Genomic DNA, 14,471 nt, shown 5'->3' with positions numbered 1-14,471 from the left:
TTGCGGGGTGCTTGGCCATCATATGTCTGCGCATGGTGGTGGTGGTGAGGCTGTTGGTGTTGGCTCCCCGGCTGAGCTTTGCGCGACAAAGGTTGCACACCACTGTTCGTCGGTCGTCAGGCATCTCTGTGAAAAACTGCCAGACCTTAGAGCACCTCGGCCTCCGCAGGGTGGCATGGCGCGAGGGGGCGCTTTGGGAAACACTTGGTGGATTATTCGGTCTGGCCCTGCCTCTACCCCTGGCCCTGGACACCGCACTGCCTCTTGCAACCTGCCCTGCTGATGCCCTTGACTCCCCCTCTGAAGACCTGTCCTCCTGAGTAAGCGTTGCACACCAGGTGGGGTCAGTCACCTCATCGTCCTGCTGCTCTTCCTCCGAATCCTCTGTGCGCTGCTCCCTGGGACTTACTGCCCTTACTACTACCTCACTGCAAGACAACTGTGTCTGATCGTCATCGTCCTCCTGACCCACAGAAAGTTGTTGAGACAGTTGGCGGAAGTCCCCAGCCTCTTCCCCCGGACCCCGGGAACTTTCGAATGGTTGGGCATCAGTGACGATAAACTCCTCTGGTGGGAGAGGAACCGCTGCTGCCCAATCTAAGCAGGGGCCCGAGAACAGTTCCTGGGAGTGCTCCCGCTCCTGAGCAGGTGTTATTGTAGTGGAGTGAGGAGGCTGGGAGGAAGGAGGAGCAGCAGACAGAGGATTCGGATTGGCAGCAGTGGACGGCGCAGAACTGCGGGTAGACGATAGGTTGCTCGAAGCACTTTCTGCCATCCAGGACAGGACCTGCTCACACTGCTCATTTTCTAATAACCGTCTCCCGCGTGGACCCATTAATTGGGCGATGAATGTGGGGACGCCAGAAACGTGCCTCTCTCCTAATCGCGCAGTAGTCGGCTGCGACACACCTGGATCAGGAGCTTGGCCTGTGCCCACACCCTGACTTGGCCCTCCGCGTCCTCGGCCGCGTCCACGTCCTCTAGGCCTACCCCTACCCCTCAGCATGCTGTATTACCAGTGATTTGATTTCACAGGCAGGAAATAAATTGGCGCAAGACTGCAGGCCAAATATAATTTTTGCCCTTTTTGGAAAACGAAAGGCCCCACTGCCTCTAGTGAATGAATTATCTAAGTTTAATAACTGTGCTGTGTCCCTGCTTATGTGTCACAGAACGTGAGGGTAGCAGAGTTATTATAACTCTTGGAGAGCAGGTATTTTTTTCCCAATTAAGGAAAGCAAATGGCGAAGCCAGCAGTAAAGCGTAGCTGGGTGCGTATGATTTAGCACTGTTCTTCACGCAGCTCACACGTCTCCACCGCCCGTAAGGACGGACAGAGGCTGGACAAATAGATTTGTTTTCAGTTTTTTCCCACCAACAGGCAGCACTGCGTATATTCAATGAACATGAGAAGTTTAATAACTGTGCTGTGTCCCTGCTTATGTGTCACAGAACGTGAGGGTAGCAGAGTTATTATAACTCTTGGAGAGCAGGTATTTTTTTCCCAATTAAGGAAAGCAAATGGCGAAGCCAGCAGTAAAGCGTAGCTGGGTGCGTATGATTTAGCACTGTTCTTCACGCAGCTCACACGTCTCCACCGCCCGTAAGGACGGACAGAGGCTGGACAAATAGATTTGTTTTCAGTTTTTTCCCACCAACAGGCAGCACTGCGTATATTCAATGAACATGAGAAGTTTAATAACTGTGCTGTGTCCCTGCTTATGTGTCACAGAACGTGAGGGTAGCAGAGTTATTATAACTCTGGCAGAGCAGGTATTTTTTTTCCCAATTAAGGAAAGCAAATGGCGAAGCCAGCAGTAAAGCGTAGCTGGGTGCGTATGATTTAGCACTGTTCTTCACGCAGCTCACACGTCTCCACCGCCCGTAAGGACGGACAGAGGCTGGACAAATAGATTTGTTTTCAGTTTTTTCCCACCAACAGGCAGCACTGCGTATATTCAATGAACATGAGAAGTTTAATAACTGTGCTGTGTCCCTGCTTATGTGTCACAGAACGTGAGGGTAGCAGAGTTATTATAACTCTGGCAGAGCAGGTATTTTTTTTCCCAATTAAGGAAAGCAAATGGAGAAGCCAGCAGTAAAGCGTAGCTGGGTGCGTATGATTTAGCACTGTTCTTCACGCAGCTCACACGTCTCCACCGCCCGTAAGGACGGACAGAGGCTGGACAAATAGATTTGTTTTCAGTTTTTTCCCACCAACAGGCAGCACTGCGTATATTCAATGAACATGAGAAGTTTAATAACTGTGCTGTGTCCCTGCTTATGTGTCACAGAACGTGAGGGTAGCAGAGTTATTATAACTCTGGCAGAGCAGGTATTTTTTTTCCCAATTAAGGAAAGCAAATGGCGAAGCCAGCAGTAAAGCGTAGCTGGGTGCGTATGATTTAGCAATGTTTTTCACGCAGCTCACACGTCTCCACAGGCGTAAGGACGGACAGAGGCTGGACAAATAGATTTGTTTTCAGTTTTTTCCCACCAACAGGCAGCACTGCGTATATTCAATGAACATGAGAAGTTTAATAACTGTGCTGTGTCCCTGCTTATGTGTCACAGAACGTGAGGGTAGCAGAGTTATTATAACTCTGGCAGAGCAGGTATTTTTTTCCCAATTAAGGAAAGCAAATGGCGAAGCCAGCAGTAAAGCGTAGCTGGGTGCGTATGATTTAGCAATGTTTTTCACGCAGCTCACACGTCTCCACAGGCGTAAGGACGGACAGAGGCTGGACAAATAGATTTGTTTTCAGTTTTTTCCCACCAACAGGCAGCACTGCGTATATTCAATGAACATGAGAAGTTTAATAACTGTGCTGTGTCCCTGCTTATGTGTCACAGAACGTGAGGGTAGCAGAGTTATTATAACTCTGGCAGAGCAGGTATTTTTTTCCCAATTAAGGAAAGCAAATGGCGAAGCCAGCAGTAAAGCGTAGCTGGGTGCGTATGATTTAGCAATGTTTTTCACGCAGCTCACACGTGTCCACAGGCGTTAGGACGGACAGAGGCTGGACAAATAGATTTGTTTTCAGTTTTTTCCCACCAACAGGCAGCACTGCGTATATTCTATGAATAATAACTGTGTTGTGGCCCTGCCTATACAATTCTTTCCCTGCAGTATCAATGGAGGGTGGAATGCTCTGCAGAGGCGATTTTGAGAAGCCCAAAAAAAATGCAGCACAGCTAACAGCAGCCTGGACAGTACTGCACACGGATAAATATGGCCCTAGAAAGGACCGTTGAGGTTCTTGAAGGCTACACTCACTCCTAACACTCTCCCTGCCTATGCAGCACTTCTGTCCCTAATGCCAGGTGCAACGGTCTGCAGAGGCGATTTTGAGAAAAAAAAAAATCCCACTGCTAACAGCAGCCAACACACAGCTATCAGTGGCCCTAATAAGGACCTTTGGGGGGTCTTGAAGCCTACACTAACTACCAATTCTTTCCCTACAGCAGCTCCGGTATAAACAGCACTGTCCCTCATCTAACTCACACCGCATCTGAGGCGAGCCGCGGGAGGGGCCGACTTTTATATTAGGCGAACACCTGATCTCGCCAGCCACTCACAGCAGGGGGGTGGTATAGGGCTTAAACGTTGCAGGGGGAAGTTGTAATGCCTTCCCTGTCTTTCAATTGGCCAGAAAAGCGCGCTAACGTCTCAGGGAAGGAAGTGAAAGTAACCAGAACACCGCATGGTGTTCGTTACGAATAACGAACATCCCGAACACCCTAATATTCGCACGAATATCAAGCTCGGACGAACGCGTTCGCTCATCTCTAGTCTTCTGCCTTCGGCTCAGTTCAGCAGCAGCGGCGTTCTGGCTCCGCCCCCTTCTACGCGTCATCGCGTAGCTCCGCCCCGTCACGTGTGCCGATTCCAGCCAATCAGGAGGCTGGAATCGGCAGACATGATGGGGCGGAGCTACGTGATGATGCGTAGAAAGGGGAGGAGCCAAAACGCCGCTGCTGCCGAACTGAGCCAAAGGCAGAAGACCCTTCTGCGCAAGCGCGTCTAATCGGACGATTAGACGGAGCCATGGAGACGGGGACGCCAGCGCAGGGAAGGTAAGTGAATAACTTCTGTATGGCTCATATTTAATGCACGATGTATATTACAAAGTGCATTAATATGGCCATACAGAAGTGCTGAACCCCACTTGCTTTCGCGAGACAACCCCTTTAACTTTTAAAAACTCTTCATAAAAAAAAAAAAAAAAAAAAAGAGAGATAATGTAGTATATTCATAAAATAGGCTCACTAACAAATCATAACAAGTGCCGATGCCTATAGTAACCAAAGCAAGGGCTAGGGTAATTACAAGATTCCTTCTCAAGCAAATACCTATAAGGAGGAAGGCTGAGGAAAGTAAATCAGACCCCAGAGATACCTGATAAGTACACCCCTTAATATAGCAGAGTAAGTACCTCTGCACAGAAAAGTACCTCTGCTATTGCCGTGGTAAGGAAGGACTGATAGGAACAATGTGTAACAAGACTGTTGCTAACGGCATTAGCTATATAGAAGAACAGTCGTAAAGTCAAGTTTACTTACACCAAAGGAGATGAATATGCTATTTGTGCCATTTAACCCCTCAGAATCCTAACATGCTCTCAACGAGACCAATGGAAACTCTAAGGATCACCAAGATTGATTAAAAAGCTCAACAACATATTTCGGGTGTATGGTAGATGCATTCTCCTTCCTCAGGAACAACAGTTACATAAAACTGAATACACATACAGTATTGTGCAAAAGCTGCAGTAGGACAAGGACCCCAAACATACAGCCAATGTCATTAATAACGATAGTCACTGTAAAGAAGAACAAGGAGTCCTGGAAGTGATGATATAGCCTTCTCAAAGCCCCGATCTCACCATCATTGAGTGAGTCTGGGATTACATGAAGAAACAGAAGGATTTGAGCAAGCCTACATCCATAGAAGTTAGTTCTCCAAGATGTTTGAAAAAAAACCTCACTGCCTAGTTCCTCAAAAAACTGCATGCAAGTGTACCCAGAACAATGGATGCTGTTTTGAAGGCAAAATGTGGTCACACCAAATATTGATTTGATTTACATTTCTCTTTTAGCATTTTCTTGATTGACAAAAATAAACTATTAGGCCTCTTTCACACGGGCAACAGGGATATCACCGCAAGATATCGCATCGGTGTTCTGTGCGATAGTGCTTCGTTTTTTCATGGCGATATCGCTACTTTGTAGCGCTCTTTTGCCTGGATTTTCGGGGGGCTTGAAATATAAGCCCTACCCAGAAAATAAGCCTTAGCTGCATAAATATACAAAAAACAACAAAAACAAATACATCACCTAAGAGGCGCTGTCCCACTCCAGCGCATGTCTTCTCTGCATCTCCGGCACTTGTCTTCAGTCTTCAATTAATTCACTCGAAAACCAATCAGTGACAGCGCTTTCTGGAGGCGGGGTTTTTCAAACTCCTGACCAGGAAGACTTGCCTGAAGACAAGTGCCGTGGAGCTGCAGAGAAGAAGTGTGCCAGCGCCAGACAGCAGCTGTTAGGTGATCTATTCCTTTTGTTTTTGATGCAGATAGGGCTTAGTTTAGGGCTTTTACAGTAGAATTTACTACTGTAAAAGTTGCATCGCACCGAACGAAAACCACGTTTTCGTGCAATGCGAGGCAACAGAGAGGAAGGGTCCATAGGGAAACATGGGCTACAAAAAACCTCGCAAATCATGTCTGTATAGAGCATGCTGAGATTTTGTGTTCTAGCAATATCGCAAGCTACAAAACATCGTTCATGTGAAAGAACCCATTTAAAACCATGGGCTTCTCATACATGCGTTTTGTAGCACTGCCACATTGCTACAAAATTGTGCAATTTTGTAGCCTGTGTGAAAGCAGCCTTAACACTTCTATTTTTGAAAGCATTTTTACTTTGCAGCATTTTTTCCTCACCGGTCTAAAACTTTTGCACAGTACTGTAAAAATAATATAACTGATGCCAATGGCAATGACCACTGGTGGAAAGCTGACCAAAACACAAGTAACTGCATGAGCTGAAAGAGGAGAGCGAGAGCCCTTCAGGTCACTTCATCACGCAGTCTGTATGTTGCTCTCTGCTATTTTTTTCTGAATGCTTCTGGCTGAACCATAACTGAGGGAATGTGTCAAGATAGACTTTAGACGGGTATCATTATATGTAGATATGATTTGTGCATGGCTTCCCAAGGCATTAACAGGGGCAAGTTACAGTGTTGGAACGTGCATTTGGGGCGATTACTCTCCACTGAGGTCTATGGGAGCTATGGGAAGGCCTGAGAAAGCAGCACAAACTAGTCAGATAGATATATTTTACTGGCAATCTCGTGGAAGATATGAGCTACAAAATTACAATTTATTGCTGACTAGTTGAGAAATTCTTCACACCGTCTTGTTGAATGAAGCCGTCCGATGAGCTTGTGATGCAGAGCTGAGTAGAGCAGGGCATTTAAGGCTAAGCAAGAGACAGCAGGGTCATCAGCAGGCATACAGTTAAACACATATGAAGGATTCCTCTTACTACAACACAGGCCAGAGGCGGATTTTGCTTTGAGAATTATGTGTACATTACTTGGCATGCTTAATATTCTTGTCATATTGTATTGTTTACATATTGGTCAACATATTGCATATTACCCATTATGTTTCACAATTACTGCTTATTATACTAGGCATATTTCATCTTACTGGGATTATTATTATAAACTGATGAAAAGAGGCTGTTACTATGGCAATATATGAATACCATTGCATTATATGGTCGTGTAGTATATAATAAGCTCAGGTCTGTAAAACAATTCTTATAGCATAGCTGCCCATGTCCCAGATATGAAAAGCACATAGAAATACTTTGGTGTATCTTTTGTGTTTTCTATGGACATTTTACTGCTTGGTAGAAATTCCAGGTACCAAAATAGCCAGGAGAACACCTGACAATGAGACATGGATCTTAATACTTTGTTGGGTAACATAAATTGTAAAGGCCCATTAATACCTATCGATTATCATTGAAAATTTGTTATAATGACCGAAAGTACGCGATAATCCTTATCAAGATATCCTTGATCTGCGTCTCATTTACTTCTCGTTACATTTAAATACTCCTCACTCAGTGTTTTACATAGGAATGTGGAGCACTGAAGGAGAAGTGATCAATTCTCAATGATGATCTGCCCATTTAAATAGGCTGCACAACTGCGAACAAATAGTTAGCGGTGAGGTCACATGCTCGTGCGCTCGTTCAAACGAGAATCTGCTCATGTAAAAGGGGCATAAGTAGAACAGTTAATGGCCTAGTCATAGATGTAAACTATTCTGAAATGAATCGGATCTGAAGGAAAGTAAACCCAGAATCAAAAATTTGTTAATATAACTTTTGGAAGAGGCAGTTTGTAAAAAAACAGAAATTAAAAATAACCTGAGCCTATTCTAAATCAACAGCAGGGGCTCAATTAGATATTTACTCCGCTAAAGCAAAACTTGTAACTGTAAGAACATTTACCTCCAACGACATATCAGGCACGCGGTTAAACAGTGGCTAAGCTTGTTAGAAATCCAAATACCAGTGCTGCAGGAAAGACTAAAGCAATCTAAACTTTAAGGTGGATTTCTGGACACAAGCCCAGAATTTTAACATGTGTCCATAAAACGTAGAATCTCATTCATAGTAAATGTTAAGATCATCATTTTTGTATTAATTAGGCTGCAGCTATAAGTTTGTTATAGTATCTATAAGACTGATCTGGCCAAGGACTATTTAGAGATCCTTTAAAGGCGTTGCATCAAGATCACAAGTTATCCCAAATCCACAGGACAGAGGATAACTTGCTGATCGGTAGGGGTCTCATCTCTGAGACCCACACCTATCAAGGGAACAGGGGTCCAATGTCTTCCATCCTCCTCACTGCAAACTTAACGCACCTTCCATAGTGAGGAGGAGACTGAATACAGCATTGGTCATGCAGCTTGCTTGGGCTTTCAATGGGACTGCTGGGATAGCGGAGCAGCAAGCACTCCGATATTTCCATCAGCCTGTTTGAAATGAATGGAGCCCCAAACGGCCAGCACTCCATCCATTCTGATGTCACTGTAGGCAGAGAAGTGACCCTCTCAGTAACAGGCAAAGGAATACATGGGACCCCCACCAATCAGCGGTGAGACCTCCACCAATCAGCAAGTTATTCCCTATCCTGTCGATAGGGAATACCATGTGAATTTTTAGAAGATATCTACAATGTGAAGTACAGGGTTAGGAAAACATATTCTATATTAAAACTGTGGGGGATCTTTATTAAGCAATTTGTGTCAAAATACTGGTATATATAACATTCAGCTGATCTTTTTAATGGGTTTTAGACATTCTTTTTATGACTAGATACATGGTGTGGTATAGAAGAAAGGGCTTGGCTTAAAGTAAGCAAACCAAGAGGTGGTGTCAAGTTAGACTAAAGTATCTAATGATGCGCCAAATTTATCATACAGCACGAGTAACTTGATAAATTTGGTGCATCTAGTCTAGTTGTAAACTGTCTGCCCAAGCATTGCATCTTTAACAAGTTGAGTGTAGTACTGCCGTTCTGTCCTATTCACTTCAATGGAGCTGAGCTGCATTACCAGGCACAACACATGGACATGTTTGGCACCGTTTCTGCAAGAACGCAGCCTTGTTTTCCTGAAACTGTCCAACCCCTTTCAATTCTTTTTTTTTCACTGGCATTACCCTTGGTATAAATGAAAAGAAAACCAATATCTACTACTATATTAATATTGTCTCCAATCTCCAGATGTTGTCATTCAATTCTCCAAAGCCAGGTATGATTACTTTTTAATTAGATCAAACCCCTGGATATAATTAAAACTAGATGAATAACCCTTAATTTAATGGCTGCACTCTCCTGTTCTAGTGTTTACTCTCATGTATGCATATTTAATGTTTTTCAATTTATTTATAAGGGCAGTCAACAAAATATTAAGAGCATTTATTAAAAAAATGACAAGCTGTGAAATTTTATTTTGTAGGTTCATAAACTGTAACTAATGAAAAAAAGGCCAAACTTTGCAGGAAACCCGCTGAAAACATTCCTTTCATTCTAATTCCTGTGTAGTAATCATTTCAGTATCTAATAAATACATAATCACAACTGAGCAATCACTGGCAACTACATTAATCAGCCATAACATTAACCTACACCAGACATCCACATTATATTTACGAAGGTTGTCACAGGGGATGTATGGAGCTCCTTACTCAGCAGATGCCTGATATGTTATAGAGCTGACACCCACCTGCGATGGCTAAGAAATAGTAGCTTACCCCTTAGATGCTATGGTCAATACTGACTTTGGAATCTAAGCAGTTAGACAGAAGGAGAGTGTGCCAAGGGGTTGTCATTACAGACCAGCATCTAATAAAGGCCAACAGGTCTGTCATATTAGTATTTTTATTAGGCCGTGCCAGAGGCAAGGCTTAACCCTTTTCAATCCACTGTCTGACGTCTAAAGACATTCTCATTGAAGGCCATACAGCTCCGATGTCGGAAGACATCCGGCAGGGTATTCTTACTGTAGATTACTGGCCGCTCTGTTGTCAGGGGCCTCTCCAGCATGTCCCATACTTCAGTACTGGCTCTAGCCAGCAGATGGCACCATTGTATAATGGCAAAAAGAGAAAGTCCCCTAGGAAACCCTGAATCCAAAATTGGATTGCAAAGGGTTAATAGGATAATGCTGACAGGTAGAATACACTGTAATCTAGAAGTGGTGTAATATATTATACAATTGTTCAAAGTGGTAAAGTTCCCTGTTGGCATTTAAAATATATATATATATATATATATATATATATATATATATATATATATAACCACCCATTTCTATTACATATAAAATATAAACAATAAAAACATAATTGGTATTGCCAAACTATAAAAATATCAGGTTATTTGTCCCACAAGATAACTTATTTGAAAAACCCCTGTGATCGTTGTTTTTCGATCGCAGAGCCTCTAAAAAAAGGAATAAAGTGATTCAAAAGTTGCATGTGCCCCAAAATGGTACCGTAACAATAAAAACTACAGCCAGTATTACAGATATCAAGTCTTCATACAGTTCCATTGCTGGAAAAACAAAAAAGGTTTTGTGTCTCAGAATAGGATGACATACACATAGCAAATTTAAAAAATAAGAGATTTTTTATATTTTGTATAAGCAATAAAACATAACAAAAACTATGCAAATTTGGAATCACCATACTTGTACTGAACGCACAATAAATCACAGTGAACACTATATAGACTGAAGCCTAAAAAACAATACCAAAAAACTGATTTATTTCATTTTTTTACCAATCTACCACACAATCGGTTTTCTTTTGTGTTTTGTTTTTTTGTTGTAAGTTTTTCAATACAAAATAAATATATGTTAAATTGTGTCATTATAAAAATACAACTTACCCCGTAAGAAACAAGCCCTTCTAGGGCTAGGTCAAATGAAAGTTATACCTCTTGGACAGTGGGCATGAAAAAAAACCTAAAAGTTTTCGCCCAAACTGGCTGCGGACAACTAAGATGCATAAGAATGATTATTTTCGTGACACCCTTGTCAAGGAGTGGGATATATTTTACAGCAACTCAACACTCAGTTCTCAGAGTTGATTTGAAGGAAGCAGGAAAAATACCCAAGGAGAAAAATCTAATTAACTCTGACAAGGGGCAAACTGTGATACCAGGTCTTGTTGTGTGTTGCTGGTACATAATGATTAGTACCAACCAAAAGTGGCCCAATCGTCAAGTCATGGGTGCCCATGATAAAATATCTGAGCCGATCCCACAGAACAGCTATGGTAATAAATTGCTGAAAAGATGTATGCTTGATATGATAGAAAAGTGTCAGAACACACAGTTCATCACAGCTTGCTGCATATAGGACTGTGTAGCTGTAGACTGGTCAAGGCGCCCAATGCCAACCCCTGTCCACTGCCAAAAGTGCCTACAGTGGCACTAGAGCATGGGGTAATGGACGAAGGTAGCCTGGTCTGATAAATCCCATTTTCTGTTACATTATGTGGATGGCTGGGTAAGTGTGCTTCATTTAACGGGAGAAGAGATGATACTGGGGTGCAGAATGAAAAAAAAGCTAGCGGTGAAAATACTCTGCTGGAAAACCTTGGGTCCTGACTAGAGATGAGCGAACGTGCTCGTTTAGGACAATTACTCGATTGAGCGTCGCTTTTCTCGTGTAACTGCCTACTCGGGCGAAAAGATTCAGGGGGCGGTGGGGTGGAGCGGGGGGTGGCAGGGGGGAACAGGGGGGAGCTCTCTCTCTAATTCCCCCCTCTCCCTACCGCAACCCCCTGCTCACCCCTAGTGCCCCTCGAATCTTTTCGCCCGATTAGGCAGTTACTCGAAAAAAGCGATGCTCGATCGAGTAATTGCTCTAAACGAGCACGTTCGCTCATCTCCAGTCCTGACATTTATGTGGGTGTTACTTTGACATGTACGAGCTTCCTAAACATTGTGACAGACCAAGTTCATCCCTATTAATGCTATTCCCTAATGGCAGGGGCCTCTTTCAGCAGGATAATGTGCCCTGTCACATTGCAAATACTTTGCCATTGCCTGTCCAAGATAATAGTATTTAATGTGTCAACTGAGGTCAAGTTTATTTCTAAACTAAATGTAGTGTACAGCAGTATTTATCTAGCTCATAACTGCTAATGTACATCTGATATTAGCCATTTAGAGTTATCGTTAAAAAAAAAAAAAGCGAAACAATTTGAAATGGAGAAGTGATTCAAAATACAAGCTTGGATATATCCTTAGATCTCTGCACCATAATCTTACAGAACTGGAAAATTTACATATTGTTACATTCAAAGCAAAGCTAGGCGCAGATTTTTAAATTATACTATAAATGTTTTCCTGGTATAGAATATTATATACTTAAAAATATGGAAAATGGCACGGATAAAAAAAAAAATTACGAATATGTGGAATAATAAATTATAAGTCCGTAAAATGTTAGCCTGTATTACTATATTTGAATTAGTAAAATAACATGAAAAGAGAAAACATAACTGACCCTGATTAATCTTAAAATCAGGACCACGGACAGCGAAAAAGGTACATTCACAAAAGAACCATCCACTCTTTTAGGTATACAACATATTGTAATTTTATTTACACATCTTCTAATAGATGTTCTGCCAAGTGACATCATTAGGACTTATGTACACAAACCCTTTACTGCGGCACACATATGATGGAACCATAGACCCATTATGTGGCGCTGTTCGAAGCACCATATTCTTCCTTGAAGCAGTATGGTATGGTAAAGGAAAAGTCCCCTGGTGCAAGCACCGAGTCATGACTGACTCCTAGGGTGATGTCACATCGTGACATTTTCTTGTTTTGCGGAGTGGTTTGCCATTGCCTTTCCCAGTCATCTTTTACCCCCCAGCAAGCTGGGTACTCATTCTACCGACCTCGGAAGGATGAAAGGCTGAGTCAACCTTGAGCCGGCTACCTGAACCAAGCAGTGCTTCAAGGGTAGTATACCTCTATAACATGACATGCTATGACATGTGCAAGCCTCCATATTAAGCCAGAGGGATACAGAGGTACAGTACTGGCCAATAGCAAGCTGTGACTGGATGCCAACATAGTTGGCTACTGACTATAATAGGCTATCCATGTGACCTAAAGAAAAAAGCTGGGTGGAGCAAATATTAAACAGAGTAGCACAGAGCTTTCCTAACACTGTTGCCAGTATGTTCTCACGATCGAAGAGGGTGTCAGTTATCAGACTCCCACCAATTGGATAGTGGTGACATATCCTATCACTTTGTCACAAACTGCATATTCTAGCTACACCACCCTTTAATTTATCAAATTGTGCATTATGTCATATTGTTTTGTCACATGAAATAACACAGAGGACTTTGAATCATAATGACAAGCAGTGCTATTAGTTTACAGTTAATTATCACAGAATATATACCTGCCAGCTGACGGCTGATGGGCCATGCATGTATTATATACTTCCTCCTGTGCATGTTGATGTTTATACTAGTCCCTAGAACTGCCTTTAGCATTACAATTAAAAACCTCCATAAAGGGTCATAAAACGGTAGACACTTCTTCCTGAAGATATGTTTTATTATATAGCTTTTATGGAGCCTCCAAGGAGAAAACATTTAGCTATAATCCCATTTTCTTTTTTAAATATGTATTTTATCAACATCCCAAGTCAATTTTCTGAATTCAGCACTGCCGTAGCAGATCGGAGGACTGCCAAATGCCTTATGGCGAAGAGAAGATTCCCAAGTAAATCCATGGCAGGGTAATAACAAGCAATTCAGAAACTTTACTGCAAGTTCAGAAATAAAGGTGTAACCTAGATCTTCAATCTCCATGTAAATGTTACTTTATTATACTGACCTAGTATAATCTAGCTACATCTTAAGTAGTTGTAGTTAGAGAGTGTCTAATTGCTTAATTGCAATCATTTTATTTGTATACTCATCCTCAGAGAATTCAATCCACTGGAGCAATTCCCCATTTGATAGAGACCTCAAGATTGGATTAATACCGAGTATAAGAAATTTCAGAACTACTGTACCACCAACATAGCCACATCAGCAAATAGGAAGAAACATGAGGGGCACAGTGGGCTGAACTCAACTACAATAGTCTTGCATTCTCAGCAGTCATAGAGCGCTTATAACAGTGAAGTGCTCTAATAACAACCTTGTAATATCAAGCTATAGTACACACAAGATACATGCCATAATGCATCTACAATACAAGCCACAGGACACTAATAGCAGCTTTATTGCCAATAAACCATCAACCACTGTTCTTTTTTTTTTTTTAAAAAAGGCCATCCAAAAGAACCCACAAATTTGATGTCATACTGCCATAAAATTCCCCCTATTATGGTAATATAAACCTCTGCTCCTTCCAGGCTTCAATTGACTGACAAAAAAATGCATCAGTAGCCATGTGTATGTTACTTAAAGGGATATTTCCATCTTAAGCATATATGCATGGCCTTGTAAGTCTCCTCACTTAACTTCTAGGTGCTCTCCTTCAGGAGTGATGAACCCCCCCCCCCCCCCCGACTACCGTCATAGCCCTCTTACTAGCCAATCCAGAATCCTACTGCACACTGATGAGGAGTAAACACCCCAGAACAGCTGTCTGTGCATGGATCCTGGCTTGGTTTTCAATTCCCAATCATTATTACAAGGACCTGTATAAAGGGCCAGACATTGATTTGCAGGAATGCTGCTATCCAATAGGTGGCACTGCAGAGGTATTGTTGCATCCTCCTTATTTGCATATATTTCCCAGAGGAGCACGCATGGCCTTATAAGTATCCTCACTAACCTTCTAGGTGTTCTCCTTAAGGAGTGATGATGCCCCTCCAGATTCTCATCTTGGA

The sequence above is a fragment of the Eleutherodactylus coqui genome, chromosome 2, assembly GCF_035609145.1.
Source record: "Eleutherodactylus coqui strain aEleCoq1 chromosome 2, aEleCoq1.hap1, whole genome shotgun sequence".
NCBI lineage: Eukaryota > Metazoa > Chordata > Amphibia > Anura > Eleutherodactylidae > Eleutherodactylus > Eleutherodactylus coqui.
Note: the sequence above shows the minus strand (reverse complement) of the source record.